The following is an 18,133-nucleotide window of genomic DNA, read 5'->3' on the forward strand; positions in this document are numbered from 1 at the left end:
CAATCTACGGTCCTCTTTCCCCATCCCCACAGAATGGGGCAGTTGGCTTAAAAACAAAACAAAACAAAAACAAAAACACGAAATAAGAGAAGCAGCCCCAAAAGGCAAGTCATTACAAAAGCCCGTAGGCGCCCTGACGGGACGACAGCTTTGGGTCCCACGTACGCCAGCTGCAGGTGTGTGAATCCAACCGCGGATCACGGTGGGCACCCAACGGCGGCGACCAGCAGGAATGACCCAACACACCGGGCCCAGCCGAGCCCCGCGCCGGGAGGCGCAGGCACCGAGCTCTGGTTTCTTGGCACCAAACCCCGCTAAGTTAGCTACCTGTGTCTAGGAGGGGGAAGTTCAGGAGGAGAAGCAGCAAGCCTCCAGTGCCCAGAGCAGGCCGGCGGGCCGAACAGGGCGGCGGGTCTCTCGGGAGCTGCGCCCGGAACTCCAAGGCTCCGGGGGACGTCCCTGGCCGACCCGGCGGCGAACCCTTCTCAAGGGCAAGGGGGGCCCGCCGCGGGCTCCGGCTCCGGCAAGCCGGGCCCCGCCGCGGGCAGGGCCGAGGGACGGGAACAAAGGGGCTAAGCGGGTAAGCCCGCAGCAGCCCGGCCGACCTCAACTGGAGCTGGGGTCTCGCTCCCGGGACGCCGCCGGGCATCCCGGATCCCGGCCCCCAGGCTGGCCCTTCCGACCGCGTAAGGCACTCCCGCCTCCCTATCCTTTAAGCTCTTACCCGGGCTTGTCGTCCCAAACCGCTCCCGTCCAGCTCCAAGCAGGCCGCGGGCAGAGCCAGGCCCGGCCGCGGCCCTCGAGTTACCAGGAAGCCGCAGGCCGCGCAGGTCGAGCCGGGCAAGCGGCACAGGAAAAGCCGCGCCTCGTCCCTCCCCTTCCTCCGTGGGGACCTGGTGACAGGGAAGCGAGAGGTTCCCCCGACCGGTTGCAACCAGCGCACGTCCGGTCCCCGGCACGCGGCTCCTCAGGCCTGAAGCTCAGAGGCTCGCGCGGTGCTGCCGGCGGCGGGGGGAGGCCGCGTCCATCGCGATCCCGGAGGGGTAAGGGAGGAGGGTCGAACGAGAGCGGGGCGGGGAAGCTGCGGAGGGCAGCCGAGCTCGGCGGAGGCGGAGCAAATCGACTCTCCCGACAGCGGCCCCGCAGGCCGCCACGTGGGGCGCTGCGGAGACCTGTCGGCCGGCGGCGCAGGAGCGCCAACCTGGGGCGCCGGGCGACCGGACGCGTGGCTGCCACTACCGGGACGGTCTGGCCCCGCGGGCCTCGGACTCCCTTTATCAGGAGTCGCTTTTCGGTAGTATGCCTTGGCGCTTGTACGCTTCGCTGGCAATGCGAGCACGCTCCCAGCACCCCCGCACACTGGTGCACGCACGCTCAGCTTGTTTTGCACCGTGCCTACACACTTAGCGTGCTCCTGCTGTTAGGCCCCTACGCTGCACGTCATAGCGGTGGCCCAACCTGTCCTTGCCTAGTCTCCGGCCCGGCGGCCCGCACTCCGACGCGAGCTCCCCTCCTCCCAGCCCAGCAGCCCTACTCGCGCGCGGAAGTGCGTCGCAGGAGGAAAAGCACCCTCCCCCCCACCCGGTGTCCTGGGAGGCGAACCCCCTGCAGTTCAGGAGAGAGAAAACCTTTCACCATAACCCTGAGAAGAAAATATTTTCAAGTATTATCTCCATCCCACTGATAAGAGAACTGAGCTGCAAAAAGCGTGAATTCAGGCTCAGTGGCGTCCCGGTAAGCAGCGCAGCTGAGAGTGTGCGTTTGACTGTCTTTTCTGTGGGTTGTGGTCTCAAGTACATCCGTGGTTATTCCTTTCAAACGTTTTGTTTTACACGCTTTGAAAATAAAATCCGCTTGCTTCTAAGACGTACTTGGAGATTTTTAGGATGTAGTTAATTGAAAATGTAAATATAGCTGTTTTTAATAAAGAAACGAACCCCTTGGTTTGTGAGATAAGCAAACCCATACCTCGGACACTCACTGTACTTTCCCCTTTTCATCTTTTAAACAAAAATGAATATTACATGATAGTATTTGTGTCCCTGTAAGCAACCTGCATATGCTTAGCCAGTATTTTGGAAATTACAGATTTTCACTTCAAACATATATAGGCACGTGTCCCACTGTCGCAGGTAATGATCCCTAGGTCTCCTGTTAACAGTTCAAATCAAGAGAAAAGGGTAGAGGATTCCACTATCTTGTCACAACTACAACACATACAGAAAATTCTTTGGTAGCTATAAACATGATTTGGAGCTACCAGGAAAATCTTCAAGGAGGAAGTAGCATTCTTTCTGTACCTTGAAGAATGGGTGGAATATAGACAGTGCAAGGGAGGGGGAAGAAAACAAGCAAAGCCTGGTATCTTCTGACAAAGGAAAGAGGGACAGTGCCCCGAGCAAAGAATCTGCATTCAACAATGAAGGGGAGAGAAGGTAGGGACTAAAGTAAGTAGGGCCTCGAATGCCAGATGCAGAATTTAAGCTTAGGTGAGTAGCAAGTTTTGGATTAGAACACTGACTAGAAGAATTAGGTCTTAGAAAGATTGATAGAATGGCTTAAAAGGAGCTACCTAGATGAGAAAATTAGCTGGGAGGTTGCTGAAATCCTCCATAGGTGGAGGGAGAAAGGGCCTAGTTATTGGCAATAAGAATAAAGAACTCGGGGCACCTGGGTGGCTCAGTCGGTTGAGCGTCCGATTTCGGCTCAGGTCATGATCTCACAGCTGGTGAGTTTGAGCCCCACGTCGGGCTCTGTGCTGACAGCTCAGAGCCTAGAGCCTGCTTCTGCTTCTGTGTCTCCTTCTCTCTCTGCCCTAAACCACTCACAGTATGTCTCTGTCAAAAATAAATAAACATTAAAAAAAATTTTTTTTAAAGAATAAAGAGCTAAATCTAAAAAATATTTTTATTTTTTAAAAAGATATATCAGAATTTAAATGATTGACTTCATTTCGGTTTTTTTTTGTTTTGTTTTGTTTTGTTTTTTTTAAACCTGCAAAGAGAGCACTTGGAAGCTAGGAAAATGATTATGCTATTAACAGAAAATAGAAAAGTTACAAGAGGGGCACCTGGATGGCTCATTTGGTTAAGCATCAGACTCTTGGTTTGGGCTCAGATCATGATCTCACCAGTTAGTGAGTTTGAGCCCGGTATCCAGCTCTGCACTGACAATACAGAGCTGCTTGGGATTCTCTCTCTCTGCCCCTTGAGCTCTCTTTCTCTCTTTCTCTCTTTCAATATAAAAAAATTAAAACTTAAAAAAAATGAAAAGTTGGAAGAGACTACTCTTTACTAAATTTTTTTTAAAGATTTAATTTTTTTTAAGTAATGTCTACACCCAATGTGGGGCTCGAACTTACAACCCAGAGATCAAGAGTTGCATGCTCTACTTATTAAGCCAGCCAAGTGCCCCCACTTTACTGAAATTTTAAGGTGTATTTTCCCTTATTCCTTTACCATCTTTATTCGCACCATCTACTTCTACTTCAAAATGAATGACTGAGGTATGCTTTAAAGAAACCTTATCCAAAAAGTACTGTGACTTTTATTGTACTTATTATTTTAAATTCAAATGTGAACAAGAACATTGAAGTAAAAGAATAAAGCCCTGAAGAAAACAGATCTTGTGATGGCAACTGACCGTACTTGAATATATGTCCCAAGAAACCAAGATATGTTTACCTGGTAATATTTCACCTTGGTGTCAAAATATAAGAATAATGGCCTTTGGGAATTGCTATGTGCCAAGCACAGTGAGTCACAGACCTCATCTTCAATAAACTATAAATCTAGGGGAGGGTAGATATGAACACAGTTCCCTTGTTTGCCTCTGTGGTAGTGCTTATCACATAATATTGTCAAGTACACTGAGAACATCAAGGAGGTAATGGTATCTCAGAAGGCTTCATAAATGATGTGTGAACTAGATCTCAGATGTTGAGTTAGAGCTGGCCAGACATTAGGAAGACCATGTGGAGAGGCATAAAAGTGTGAAGAATGCTCCTCACCTTTTGGCATAGGCCCCACTTCTATGAGATATCTTCAGAATATACAGTTACTGGGATCCATTCACAGGTTCAAAAAGGAAATTCTCATCATTCAAATTTAAACTCTTATACCACCAACTGACATTACTATGAATTTATTTTTAAAATAAGTCTTATCTTATGAATAACACAGTTATATGCCATTACATATTTTATATATCAAAAGCATCATTAGATGTAAACATTTCAAACAGGCTACAAATAAGATATCTGGGCATTTCTTCAACTATTAACTGGAAATGGGAGTGTCCCTGGCTTCTCTCAACTTTTGAAAGGCTGCAACTATGAAGGAGTGTAGCCATTTTGAAACAGTAGAAAATTAAGTTTGGCTGGAACCTAGAATAAAGTTAGTGGCCAGAAGAGGACATTGAGGTTAATTGGAATTCATTTTCTAAAGGTCTTAAAACACCATGCTAAGGAGTCTGAAGTTTGTTCTTTGGGCAATGGGGAGCCCTTGAACATTTTAAACAAAGGAGTACTATGATATGATGCAGGTTTTAGGATTATTAGCCACCCTTAAGCTAAATTGGTTTCCATAAGGGCACCTGGCTGATTCAGTCAGTAAAGCATGCGACTCTTAATCTCAGGGTCTTGAGTTCAAACCCCACTTTGGGCATATAGCTTACTTAAGAAAATTTTAAAAATTAAAAAACATAAAATTGATTTGTATAAAGGTTTACAGTTAGCAAAAGACTAAAAAATATTTAATCTTCCTATATTATTTTAATATATTTGAAAAATGACCTAACAGAATTAGCACAAATATTTTCTTTATATTACAAACAAGAAAAAATTCAGAGAAATTAGGTGACTTGCTCAAGGTCTCACAACTAGTAAAGGACAGGTCTAGTTCTCAAACATAGGCCTTCAACTCTGACTCTTAAGAGTGTAAAGGAATATCAGGGCACCTGAGTGGCTCAGTCGGTTAAGCATCCGACTTCGGCTCAGGTCATGATCTCATACCTTCCCTCTACCTTCCCTCATGCTGAAAAACAAAACAAAACAAAACAAAACAAAACAAAACAATGTAGCAGTCTGTGCCATCCCTGACTTGTTATCCAGATTCTTCTATAATATTTCCAGTGTTGGGAAATTATTACTTTATGAGGCACTGCATTTTACTTTGATCTACCAGCTCCAATTATTAAAAGACTGTATGGTAAAAAAGGTTATACATTAGAGTTGGCCAAGCAGTGTGTGAAACCTAGTTCCCATTTTACTAGCTTGGTGAACTTGGTAAATTATTTAAGCCTTCCAGACCTCAGTTTCTTCATATATAAAACAGGATAGCCACAGCTACGTAATCAGATGGATATGAGAAGAATTGAAGAATGGGGCACCTAGGTGGCTCAGCTGGTTAAATGGCTCAGATCGTGTTATCAATGGTTGATGCGTTTGAGCCCTTCATCGGGCTCTCTACTCTCAGTGCCCATCCTGCTTCGGATCCTCTGTCTCCCCCTCTTTCTGCCCCTCCCCACATGCTCTCTCTCTCAAAAATAAATAAACATTTTAAAAAACTTTTTTTAAAGAAATGAAGGAGGTTATATATGCAAAGAACCTAGGCCAGTAGTTCTGAACCTTAGCTGCACATTAGATTCACTTGGGGAACTTTTTTTTTTAACTTTTTTTTACAATACACTATTTTTTCAGATCCATTTTAAGCTCACAGCATAATTGAGCAGAAAGTACAGTTTCCATATACCTCCTACCTCTATACCTGCACAACCTTCCTCACTATCAAAATCCTCACTATCAAAATAATTATATTTATTACAATTAATGAATCTGCATTGCCACATCATTATCACTCAAAGTCCATGTTTTATGTTGGGATTCACTCATGGTGTTGTACATTCTATAGGTTTTGACAATGAAATGCATCATGACACATTTTCATCATTATAGTATCATACAGAATAGTTTCACTGCCCTAAAAATCACCTGTGTTCCATCTATTCATCCCTCCCTCCTCAGTAGCCCTGGCAACCACAAATCTTTTTACTGTGTCTATAGTTTTGCCTTTTTCAGAACGTTGGACTAGTTGGAATCATATAGTATGTAGCCTTTTGGGATTGGCTTCTTTCGATTAGTAATATGCATTTTCCCTTAGTAATGTGCATTTAAGGTTCTTCCATGTCTTTTCATGGTTTAATAGCTCATTTCTTTTAGGACTGAATAATATTCTGTTGTCTGAATGTACCATATTAATCTATCCACCCACTGAAGGACATCTTGGATGCTTCCAAATTTTGGCAATAGGAATAAAGCTGCTGTAAACATCCATGTGTAATTTTTTTTCATGTGCAGGTTTTTCTGTGGACATAAGCTTTCAACTCATTCGAGTAAATACCAAGGAGCATGATTTCTAGATCATATGGTAAGAATATGTTTAGTTTTATTAAGTACAAAACTGTCTTCCAAAGTAGCTGTACCATTTTTGCATTCCCATAAACAATAAATGAGAGTTCCTGTTGCTCCACATTCTCATCAGCATTTGGTATTATCATTGTTTTGAATGTTGCCCATTCTAATAGGTATATAGTGGTATCATATTGTTGGTTTATTTTGCAATTCCCAGAGTGCCTGGCTTGTTCAGTTGGTAGAGTATGCAACTCTTGATCTCAGGGTGAAGAGTTAAAGCCCCACATTGGGCATGGAGCCTACTTAGACAAACAAACAAACAACTAATAATAATAATTTGTAGTTCCCTAATGACATCATATTGGGCATTTTTTCATATACTTATTTGCCACATGCGTATCTTCTTTGGTGAGGTGTCTGTTTGGATCTGTGGCCCATTTTCAAATTGGATTATTCATTTACTCATTGTTGAATTTTAAGAGTTCTTGGGGGCATCTGGCTGACTGAGTTGGTGGAGCATGCAACTCTTGATCTCAGGATTGTGGGTTCAAGCCCCATGTTGGCTGTAAATATTACTTAAAAATAGAATCTTTACCAAAAAAAAAAAATTAAATTAAATTAAATTAAATTAAATTAAATTAATAAAATAAAATGTCAGATACCCAGGCCATATCTCAGACCGCATCAGTCAGAATCTCTGAAGGTAAGGTCTAACCATCAGTACTTTTTTTTTTTTTTTTTTTTTTTTTTTATTTAAAATTTTCTTTTTCAACGTTTTTTTATTTATTTTTGGGACAGAGAGAGACAGAGCATGAACGGGGGAGGGGCAGAGAGAGAGGGAGACACAGAATCGGAAACAGGCTCCAGGCTCCGAGCCATCAGCCCAGAGCCTGACGCGGGGCTCGAACTCACGGACCGCGAGATCGTGACCTGGCTGAAGTCGGACGCTTAACCGACTGCGCCACCCAGGCGCCCCACCATCAGTACTTTTTAAAGTGTAGTAAGAGACTCTAATGTGTAGCCAAGGCTTAGAGCCATTGGCCTAAGTCAATACAATAATAACAACATTTAAGTATAATTATGGTAATTCTTATTACTATTGCAGCTAGATTTTATTGGACACTTACCATGTTCTAACACTCTTCTAAATGTATTACAAGTATTACTTCATTATGGGTATTAACTACTTTGACCTATCTGTGTGACCTTGGTCTTTCAGAGCTTTGTGTTACTAATCTGTAAAGACCAAGACGATGATAGAAAGTAACCCCTCATTGAATAATATTAAACAAGATGATGCATATAAAAGGCATATCATATGTTAAATACTCAAAAGTGCCAGCTACTAATATTATTGTATTACTGGTTCTGCTCTCTTATGTGGTATGCTAGGTCTGCTCCCTCTTTCATAAGATAGGTCATGAAACAATTGAAGACAGCAGTCATGTTCCCATGTCCTCTCTTCTCCAGGCAAAGCAAGTCCAGTCCCTTTGACTGCTTTACCCTCCTTAGGTATGTTCCAGCTTCCCCATGTTCATTAACTGGTTCCTAAGCCAAAAACAGTGCTTCACATGAGGAAAGACCAGAACAAAGGAGTGCAGTCTTCGTTGCATTGGGTTGGGAGGGTGGTAATCACATCCCTCTTCTGGCTCACACAGAGTTTGCAGTAAGCTAAAGTTGTAATGCCTTGCTCCCTCAACTTCCAAGGCAGCTTTCCTTCTTCACTCTTTTCAGTAGATATTTTTGACCTTACTATTTAGACTTATTAAAATCATTTTGCTCGTTCTGTCGCAGTGCTGCCTTCTGTGGCAATCTTTTTGAATCCTGATCAAATATGACAATGTATCATCCATACCCCCAGACTCTTTATTAGTAGTCAGTTAGGTAAAGGTGTGGGACAGAACATGGCCAAAACAAAGGCTCTGGCATATTATAAACCGTTCACTAGGGTTTATTGGTGAAATAAACCTTACTTATCCATTTACTTACTTATTTCTCCATTAAGTAACATCCTCTGGATATAGTTGTTTAGGCAACTATGACTTTATCTTATGACTTTGCCTAACAACATAATCACCTGACCCACTTTTCTCCTTCTTGGCAATAAGAATTTTAATATACTTTCATTTAAAAAGTGACAATATTGGGGTGCCTGGGTGTCTCAGTTAAGCGGCCAACTCTTGATTTCAGTTCAGGTCATGATCTCATGGTTGTGGGATTGAGCACCACATTGGGCTCACTGCCAAGTGTGAAGCCTGCTTTGGATTCTCTCTCTCCCTCTCTCTCTCTGCTCATGCTGGCTCTCTCACAATTAATAAATAAACTTAAATAAAAATACAAAGTGCCAATATTGAGAAAATGAAAACCAAAATTGAATTTTGTAGTATAATATGAACATATTTATATGTAAGAATTTAAAGGAAATCATTTCAAATACCCTTTTTTAAATTAAAAAAATAATTAATTAATTAATTAATTTTGAAAGAGAGGGAGCATGAACAGGAGAGAGGCAGAGAGAGAGAAAGAATCCCAAGCTGGCTCCACACATCAGCACACATCAGCACAAATATGGGTCTCAAACCCAGGAACCATGATATCATGATCTGAGCCGAAACCAAGAGTCCAACACTTAACTGACTGACCCATCCAGGCACCCCATCAAATACCTTCTTGAAATTGACTTGCTTCTGTGGCTCCCGAATAATAACATTTGAGGAAGTTGGATGAAGAATATATATAGGAACTCTTATTTTATTTGTAACTTTTTTTTATGTTCAAACTTATTTCAAAATTAAAAGTTAAAAAACAAAACAATAAGATTAGCTTGAGCTGATGAATTCTTAGTAATGCCATCTACTAGGAATCACTCTTCTAAAGATTTCAAAAATGATGTATTTAAAAATAAATTATAGAATTTTGACAGTTTGTTACAAGATTCACCATATCCAATATATATTCCTTGGTTGTGAAGACAAAAAAACAAATTATAGTTGTAAAAGTTGTATGCTTTATGTTCCTAGATAGCTTGTTCTTGCTCCAAAGCTAAAAAAAACCCTTCTGTAATTTGCTATTTGTCAACATCCTGTATCCTTCATCTTGAGAAAAATTATTCTTTCCAATAAATAGTTTATTATTTTTCTTTAGCATACTTGTGTGCATAATAGTTACTTTACAGGTTTAGTTAGAGGAAAAGTAGGATCTGATTTATAAAAATTCATTCAATAGAAAACTTTCAAGGACCTAACTTTTGTAAAGAATTATATTCTCTAATTATAGGTTTCAAAATGTGTATTAGTGGAAAACCTTATATAAGTTGTATACATTTGAAGTTTGTCCTTCTGGATATTTGCCATTAAGGGATTATTGTTAATCATTTTTATTTTATCTATGATGATGGTATAATAGTATATTTTTGTAAAAAGAGTCCTTATCACTTAGTAAGGCATATGAAAACATTTACAGATGAAATGATATGATAACTAGGATTTGCTTCAAAATAATTTGAGGGACACCTGGCTGGCTCAGTTGACAGAGCATCTAACTCTTTATCTTGGCCATAAGTTCGAGCGCCACCATGGGCATAGCGTTTACTTTAAAAATAAATAAATAAATAAGAGACACCTGGGGAGCTCAGTTGGTTAAGAATCCAACTCTTGATTTCTGCTCAGGTCATGATCTCATGGTTCATGATTTCAAGCCCCACAATGGACTCCATGTTGAGAGTGTAGAGCCTCCTTGAGATTCTCTCTCTCTCCCTCTCTCTCTGCCCTTCCTGTGGTTCCTCTCTCAAAACAAGTAAAATAAACTTTTAAGAAATAAAAATAAATAAATGAAATAAATAAATAAGTAAATAAATAAATGAAATGAAATGAAATCTTTAAAAAAATAATTTGAGGGCGTAGGGGGTAGAGTTAGATGAAACACATTTGGCCATACATTGAGGATAACTACTGAATCTGGATAATAGGTATACATGGGGGTTCATTTCATTTTTTTTATGTTTATTTATTTTTGAGAGAGAGAGAAAGAGACAGAATGTGAGCAGGGGAGGGGCAGAGAGAGAGGGAGACAGAATTTGAAGCAGGCCCAAGCTCTGAGCTGTCAGCACAGAGCCTGACACAGGGCCCGAACTCAGGAACCGTGAGATCATGACCTGAGCCAAAGTCAGATGCTTAACCGGCTGAGCCACCCAGACACCCAAAAAATGACAAATATTTTAAACCATAATAGCAAGTTACCAAATCACAAACAGATTACAATCCCATTTTCTTTTATTTGTTTGTTTGTCCTTGGTAATCTTTTTTTTTTTTATCTTTAATTTTAATTCCAGTATAGTTAACATACAGTGTTATATTTGTTTCGGGTGTACAGTATAGTGACTTAATTCTATACAATTCTCAGTGCTCATTGTGATAAGTGTACTCTTTAATCCCCATCACCTATTTCACCCATCCCCACACCTACCTCCCCTCTGGTAACCATCTGTTTATTCTCTTTAGTTAAGAGTCTGTTTCTTGGTTTGTCTCTCTCTCTTTTTTTCATTTGCTTGTTTGTTTTGTTTCTTAAAATTCCACATATGAGGGAAATCATACAGTATTTGTCTTTCTCTGACTGACTTATTTCACGTAGGGTTATATTGTCTAGCTCTATCCATGTTGTTGCAAATGGCAAGATTTCATCCTTTTTTATGGCTAGGGAATATCCATAGAATATATATACCACATCTTCTTTATCCAGCTATCATTGGACATTTGAGCTGCTGCCATAGTTTGGCTATTGTAAGTAATGCTACAATAAACATAGGGGTGCATATATTCTTTCATAGTGTTTTTGTATTCATTGGGTAACTACCCAGTAGTGCAATTACTGGATTGTAGCATAGTTGTATTTTTAATGTTTTGAGGAACCTCCATACTGTTTTCCACAGTGGCTGCAGCAGTTTGCATTCCCACCAACAGTGCATGAGTGTTCCTTTTTCTCCACATTCTTGACAACACTTGTTGTTTCTGCTGTTGTTTTTTTTTAATGTTTATTCATTTTTTTTTTTTTCAACATTTTTTATTTATTTTTGGGACAGAGAGAGACAGAGCATGAACAGGGGAGGGGCAGAGAGAGAGGGAGACACAGAATCGGAAACAGGCTCCAGGCTCCGAGCCATCAGCCCAGAGCCTGACGCGGGGCTCGAACTCACAGACCGCGAGATCGTGACCTGGCTGAAGTCGGACGCTTAACCGACTGCGCCACCCAGGCGCCCCTATTCATTTCTTTTGAGAGAGAGAAAGAGCAAGAGTGTGTGTGCGCATGTAGGGGAGGGGTAGAGAGAGAGGGAGAGAGAGAATCCTAAGCAGGCTCCACGCTCAGTGCAAGATAGGGCTCAATCTGACAAATTGTGAAATCATGACCTGAGCTAAAATCAAGAGTTGGACACTTAACTGACTGAACCACCCAGATACCACTGTTTCTTGTGTTTTTTATTTTAACCATCCTGACAGGTATGAGGTGATATCTCGTGGTAGTTTTGATTTGCATTCTCCTGATGACAAGTGATGTTGACCATCTTTTCATGTGTCAGTTGCCCATCTACATGTCTTTGCAAAGTTGTTCATAGTTTCTCTAAATTTTTTAATTATTTGTTTTTTTTGGTGTTGGATTGTGTAAGTTCTTTATATATTTTGGATAGTAACCCTTTATTATATATGTCATTTGCAAATTTATTCTTCCATTTAGTAGGTTGCATTTTGGTTTATTTAATTATTTCCTTTGCTGTGCAGAAGTTTTTATTTTGATGTAGTCCTGGTAGTTTATTTTTGGTTTTGTTTCCCTTGCCTCAGGAGACATAGCTACGAAAATGTTGCTGTGGTCGATGTCAAAGAAATTACTGCCTGTGTTCTCTTCTAGGATTTTTATGATTTCAGGTCTCACATTTACATCTCTAATCCATTTTGAGTTTATTTTTGTGTATGGTGTAAGAAAGTGGTTGAGTTTCATTCTTTTGCATGTAGTTGTACAGTTTTCCCAACATTATTTGTTGAAGACACTGCCTTTTCCCATTACATATTCTTGCCTCGTTTATCAAAGATTAAGTGACCATATAATCATGGGTTTGTTTCTGGGTTTTCTATCCTGTTCCATTGATTGGTGTGTCTGCTTTTGTGATAGTATCATACTATCTTGTTTATTATAGCTTTGTAGTATACCTTAAAATCTGAAATTTTGATACCTCAAGTTTTTGTGGGTTTTTTTCAAGATTGCTTTGACTATTTGGGGCCTTTTGTGGTGCCATACAAGTTTTAGGATTACTTATTCTAGTTCTATGAAAAACATTGTTGGTATTTTGTAAGATCCCATTTTAAAACTCTATGTATACTTTGCATAAACATTAAGGGAGAAGTTTAAAAGAATGTACCTCAAACTGTTAAGTGATTTCCTCTGAAAAGTGGATTCAAAGAAAGGTAATAAGGGAGAGCACTTTAATTTTTTTATATATCCCTTTTCATTGTTTAAATTTTTTTTACAATCACTTTTGCAATTAAAAAATTACTTTAGGGGCACCTGAGTGGCTCAGTCGGTTAAGTGTCCAACTTCTGCTCAGGTCATGATCTTGTGCAGTTCATGGGTTCGAGCCCCACGTCAGGCTCTGTGCTGACAGCTTAGAGCCTGGAGCCTGCTTTAGATTCTGTGTCTCTATCTCTCTCTGCCCCTCCCCCACTTGCACTCTGTATCTCTCACTCACAAAAATAAACGTTAGAAAATTTTTTTAATTAATGTAATGCATTAATAGTGGAAAATTTGGAAAATTTTGACAATAAAAAGAAAAAATCACCTACCACGTTGAGGTTATTATTAACATTTTGATAACATTTATGGCCTTTTTTTGTAGACATAAACATTTATAAAATCATACATATTACAGATTGTGATCATATTATCAAACACTATGAAGTTAATATGACATTACACAAGTCTTAAGCCTTTTTCTTGGACTTCTTACCAAAGTCCAAAATTCATCTTCCCATTACTATCCAAACTCATGTGTGAGTGAAAGAGTTTTTTATCCCTTTTATCAGGTAACTAAAGATGCCTAAGGGCTAGGTTTTGATAACCAGAGCCAGGAAAACTAGCTGCTTAAAATTCTACTCTTAGAGATCACAGTGTCTGTCTAGCAGAGTTAAAGAGGTGAACAGTTATTCAGATAAAGCTGCTTAGGATAAAAATCAATCTAGGTCATTCAAAACCAAAATTATCTTTTACTTCCCTAGAGGTCATTTGCCATAGATTATTTGTCTAAAGGCCTAAGAAGGTAAATCAGAATTTAACATAAATGGAAAATTATTTTACTTACTAGGCAAATGCCAATGCCTTGAGAATACCTGCAAACTATGTATATGTATCATTAATGTGGCAATGTAGATATGCTGAGATACCTAGAGATTAAGGCAGAGAGTTTCTTGACCAAGAAAATTAACCACCAGTTAATTTTTAAGTTTTCAAGGAAATTTTATCAATACTAGTTTTTTTTTGACAATCATCATGACTATTTCATTGCAAGGTTTTTAATTATTATTCAGTTTCTTTAGGTTTATAGTCAATTTTCTGATGTGTATATCATATGTTATATATATGTTTATATTTTATATTACAAGTCATATATATGCATTATGAAGTTTACATTTAGATATATACATGTGTACATCGTAAATATGTATATATAAACCGAATAACAGGTCTATTGATGTATAATTCATATATCATGAAGTTCATCCTTTTAACGTGTACAGTTCAGTAGTTTTTAGCATATTCACAGAGTTGTGCATCAGTTACCACTGTCTAATTTCAGAACATTTTCATCACCTTAAAAAAGAAACCCTGGGGTGCCTGGGTGGCTCAGTCTTTTAAGCATGTGACTTTGGCTCAGGTCATGATCTCGTGGTTCATGAATTCGAGACCTGAGTCAGGCTCTGTGCTGACAACTCAGAGCCTGGAGCCTGCTTTGGGTTCTATGTCTTCCTCTCTCTCCCCCTGCCCCGCTCATACTGTTTCTCTCTCTCTCTCTCTCAAAAATAAATAAATGTTAAAAAAAATTTTTTTTAGGGGTGCCTGGGTGGCTCAGTCAGTTAAGCTACTGACTTCGGCTCAAGTCATGATCTCATAGTTCGTGAGTTCAAGCCCCACATCAGGCTCTATGCTGACACCTCGGGGCCTGGAGCCTGCTTTGGATTCTGTGTCTCCCCTTCTCTCTGCCCCTCCCATGCTCATACTCTGCCTCTCTCTGTTTCTCAATAGTAAATAAACATTAAACAAAATTTTTTTTAATAAAAAAAAGTAATTGAAAGTAATTGAAAAGGCAACCCATGGAATGGGAGAAAATATTTGCAAATTATTTATCTGATAAGGCACTTTTATCCAGAATATATAAAAGCAACCCATGGAATGGGAGAAAATATTTGCAATTTTTTTTATTAAAAAAATATTTTTAAAAAAAATTTTTTTTTTCAACATTTTTTATTTTTGGGACAGAGAGAGACAGAGCATGAACGGGGGAGGGGCAGAGAGAGAGGGAGACACAGAATCGGAAACAGGCTCCAGGCTCCGAGCCATCAGCCCAGAGCCTGACGCGGGGCTCGAACTCACGGACCGCGAGATCGTGACCTGGCTGAAGTCGGACGCTTAACCGACTGCGCCACCCAGGCGCCCCAAAAAAATATTTTTTAATTAAAAATAAATAAATAATAAATAAGGAAACCCCATACCCATTAGCAGTTATTACACATTCTTTCCAAAACCCAATCTCTGGAAACCATTGATCTACTTCCTATCTCTATGGATTTGTGCACTCTAGATATTTCATATAAAAGGTATACAATATGTGGTCTTTTGTATCTGCTTCTTTCATTCAGTATTATGCATTCAAGTTTCATCCATATAGCATGTATCAGAACTTTCCTTCCTTTTTATGGCTAAATAATATTCCATTGCATGAATATACCACATTTTCTTTTTCAATCCATCAGTTCATGGACATTTGGCCATTACCAGTTTGGGGCTATTATGAATAGTGCTGCTATGGACATTCATGTACAATATTTTTGGTAGATACACATCTTCAATTCTCTTGGATATATACTTAGGAATGGAACTGTTGAGCTATGTTGTTTAGCTTTCAGAGGAACTGCCAAATGTTTTCCAAAGCAGCAGTACCATTTTACATGCCTACCAACAGTGTATGAGGGTTCTACGCTTGTTATTATCTGTCTTTTTTTATTTCCATTTCCCTAATGACTAGTGATGTTGAGCATCTTTTACATGCTTGTTGACTGTTCATATATTTCCTTCAGAGAAATATATATTAAAATCATTCATCCATATTTATATTGAGTTATTTGTCTTTTCATTGTTGAGTTGTAAGAGTTCTTTATATATTCTGGGTAAAAGTGCCTTGTCAGATAAATAACTTGCAAATATTTTCTCCCATTCCATGGGTTGCCTTTTCAATTACTTTCTCTTTTATTTTTAAAAATATTTACTTACTTATTTTGAGAGAGAGAGCATGATCAGGGGAGAGGAAGAGAGAGAGAGAATTCCAAGCAGGCTCCACGTTCAGCATGGAGCCCAACAAGGGGCTCAAACTCATGAGCGGTGACATCATGACCTGAGCTGAATTCAAGAGTCAGATGCTTAACTGACTGAGCCACCCAGGTGCTCTGCCTTTTCAACTTCTTAATGGTGTGTCCTTTGAGGCACAAAATTTTTTTTAAATTTTTTTAACATTCGTTTATTATTGAGAGACAGAGACAGACAGAGCATGAGCATGGGAGGGGCAGAGAGAGGAAACACAGAATCTGAAGCAGGCTCCAGGCTCTGAGCTGTTAGCACAGAGTCCGACATGGGGCTTGAACTCACAAACTGCGAGATCATGATCTGAGCCTAAGTCAGATGCGTAACTGACTGAGCCACCCAGGTGCCCCTGAAACACAAAATTTTTTAATTTTTATGAAGTCAAATTTATTATTATTATTTTGTTAAGTACTTAAGGTACCATTGTCTAATCAAAGAGCATGGAGATTTACATTTATGTTTTCATCTAAGAGTTTTATAATTTAGGCTCTTACATTAAGGTTTATGATCCACTTTGAGTTAATTTTTGTATACGTTGTGAGATGTAAATCCAACCTCATTTGCGTGTGTGTGTGTGTGTGTGTGTGTGCATGCGTATCCACTTGTCTCAGCATCATTTTTTGAAAAGACGGCTCTTTTCCCATGAATTCCTTGCCACCGTTGTTGAAAATCAACTGACTGTAAATATAAAGGTTTATCTGGACTTTCAGTTATGTTTTATTGATCTGAATTTCTATCCTTATTTCAATACCACCCTGGCTTTATTACTGTAGCTTTGTAGTGTGTTTTGAAATCAGGAAGTGTGAAGCCCCCAATTTTGTTCTTTTTCAAGATCATTTTGGCTATTGTAGGTACCTTGCATCTCCACATGAATTTAAGATCAGCTGTCAATTGCAAAAACAAATACAAAAGAACAGCAAAAACCAGCTCTGATTTTGATAGGGATTGCACTGAATATTTACATCAATTTGGCAAGTATTGCCATTTTAAATTTTTTTTTTTCAACGTTTTTTATTTATTTTTGGGACAGAGAGAGACAGAGCATGAACGGGGGAGGGGCAGAGAGAGAGGGAGACACAGAATCGGAAACAGGCTCCAGGCTCTGAGCCATCAGCCCAGAGCCTGATGCGGGGCTCGAACTCACGGACCGCGAGATCGTGACCTGGCTGAAGTCGGACGCTTAACCGACTGCGCCACCCAGGCGCCCCAAGTATTGCCATTTTAATAATAAGTCTCCCAATTTATAAACATAGGATGTCTTTCCATTTTTTTGGTTCTTCTTTAATCTCTCAATGACATTTTGTAGTTTTCAGTATACAAGTTTTGTCCTTTTTTTGTTAAATCATGGAGACTTTCCATGTGCATTCTGCTTTTGTTGGGTGAATGTCTGGTAGGTCTAATTGATTTATAATAGTGTTCAGGTCTTCTGTTTTCTTGCTGATTATCTGTCTGGTTGTTCTAGTCATTCTTGAAAGTAGAATAATGAGGTCTTTATTATTGTTGAATTACCAATTTCTCCCTTCAATTTAAAAAAAAATTTTTTTTACATTTATTCATTTTTGAGAAACAGAGTGAGACAAAGCATGAGTGGGGGAGGGGCAGAGAGAGAAGGAGACACAGAATCCGAAGGAGGCTCCAGGCTCTGAGCTGTCAGCACAGAACCCAACACAGGGCTCAAATTCACAAACCTTAAGATCATAACCTGAGCAGAAGTCGGATGCTCAACCGACTGAGTCACCCAGGCGCCCCTCTCCCTTCAATTTTATTACTTTCTACTTCATGTAGTTCAAGGCTCTGTTTTTAGGTGCATATATGTTTATAGTTATGTCTTCATGACAGATTAACCCTTTTATCATTATAATGTACCTTTTTTTAGCTCTAATAACAATTTTTGTCTTAAAATCTATTTTGTGTAATATTAGTATAGCCACTTTAGATCTCTCTCACTGTTCATGTATTTTTCCATTCTTTTTCTTTCAGGTTATTTGTGGCTTTGAATCCACAGTTTGTCTTTTATAGAGAGATATAGCTTGTATCATTTTTTTTCATCCATTCTGCATATTTCTGCCTTTTGATTATAGCATTTAGTCCTTTTACCAAGGACTACAA

General features: G+C 39.6%; 1 protein-coding gene and 1 long non-coding RNA gene across 7 annotated transcripts in view; one reads left to right on the forward strand and one right to left on the reverse strand.

Moving 5' to 3' along the window:
- Positions 1 to 864, reverse strand: part of HECTD1 (HECT domain E3 ubiquitin protein ligase 1) — a 98,604-nt gene extending 97,740 nt beyond the window's left edge. For 5 of the 6 annotated variants that reach the window (XM_058738736.1, XM_058738734.1, XM_058738733.1 and 2 more), the window contains exon 1: positions 725 to 864. The gene's annotated coding sequence lies outside the window, so the exon portion shown is untranslated. The remainder of the gene's footprint in view (positions 1 to 724) is intronic. The other variant, XM_058738732.1, reaches the window with a different exon arrangement.
- A 302-nt stretch (positions 865 to 1,166) lies between these two features.
- LOC131517065 (uncharacterized) overlaps positions 1,167 to 18,133 on the forward strand; it is a 71,022-nt gene continuing 54,055 nt past the window's right edge. The window contains exon 1 of the long non-coding RNA XR_009264364.1: positions 1,167 to 1,734. This is a non-coding gene — a long non-coding RNA (uncharacterized LOC131517065). The remainder of the gene's footprint in view (positions 1,735 to 18,133) is intronic.

Source organism: Neofelis nebulosa, chromosome 7, assembly GCF_028018385.1.
Source record: "Neofelis nebulosa isolate mNeoNeb1 chromosome 7, mNeoNeb1.pri, whole genome shotgun sequence".
In the NCBI taxonomy this organism is placed as follows: Eukaryota; Metazoa; Chordata; class Mammalia; order Carnivora; family Felidae; genus Neofelis; species Neofelis nebulosa.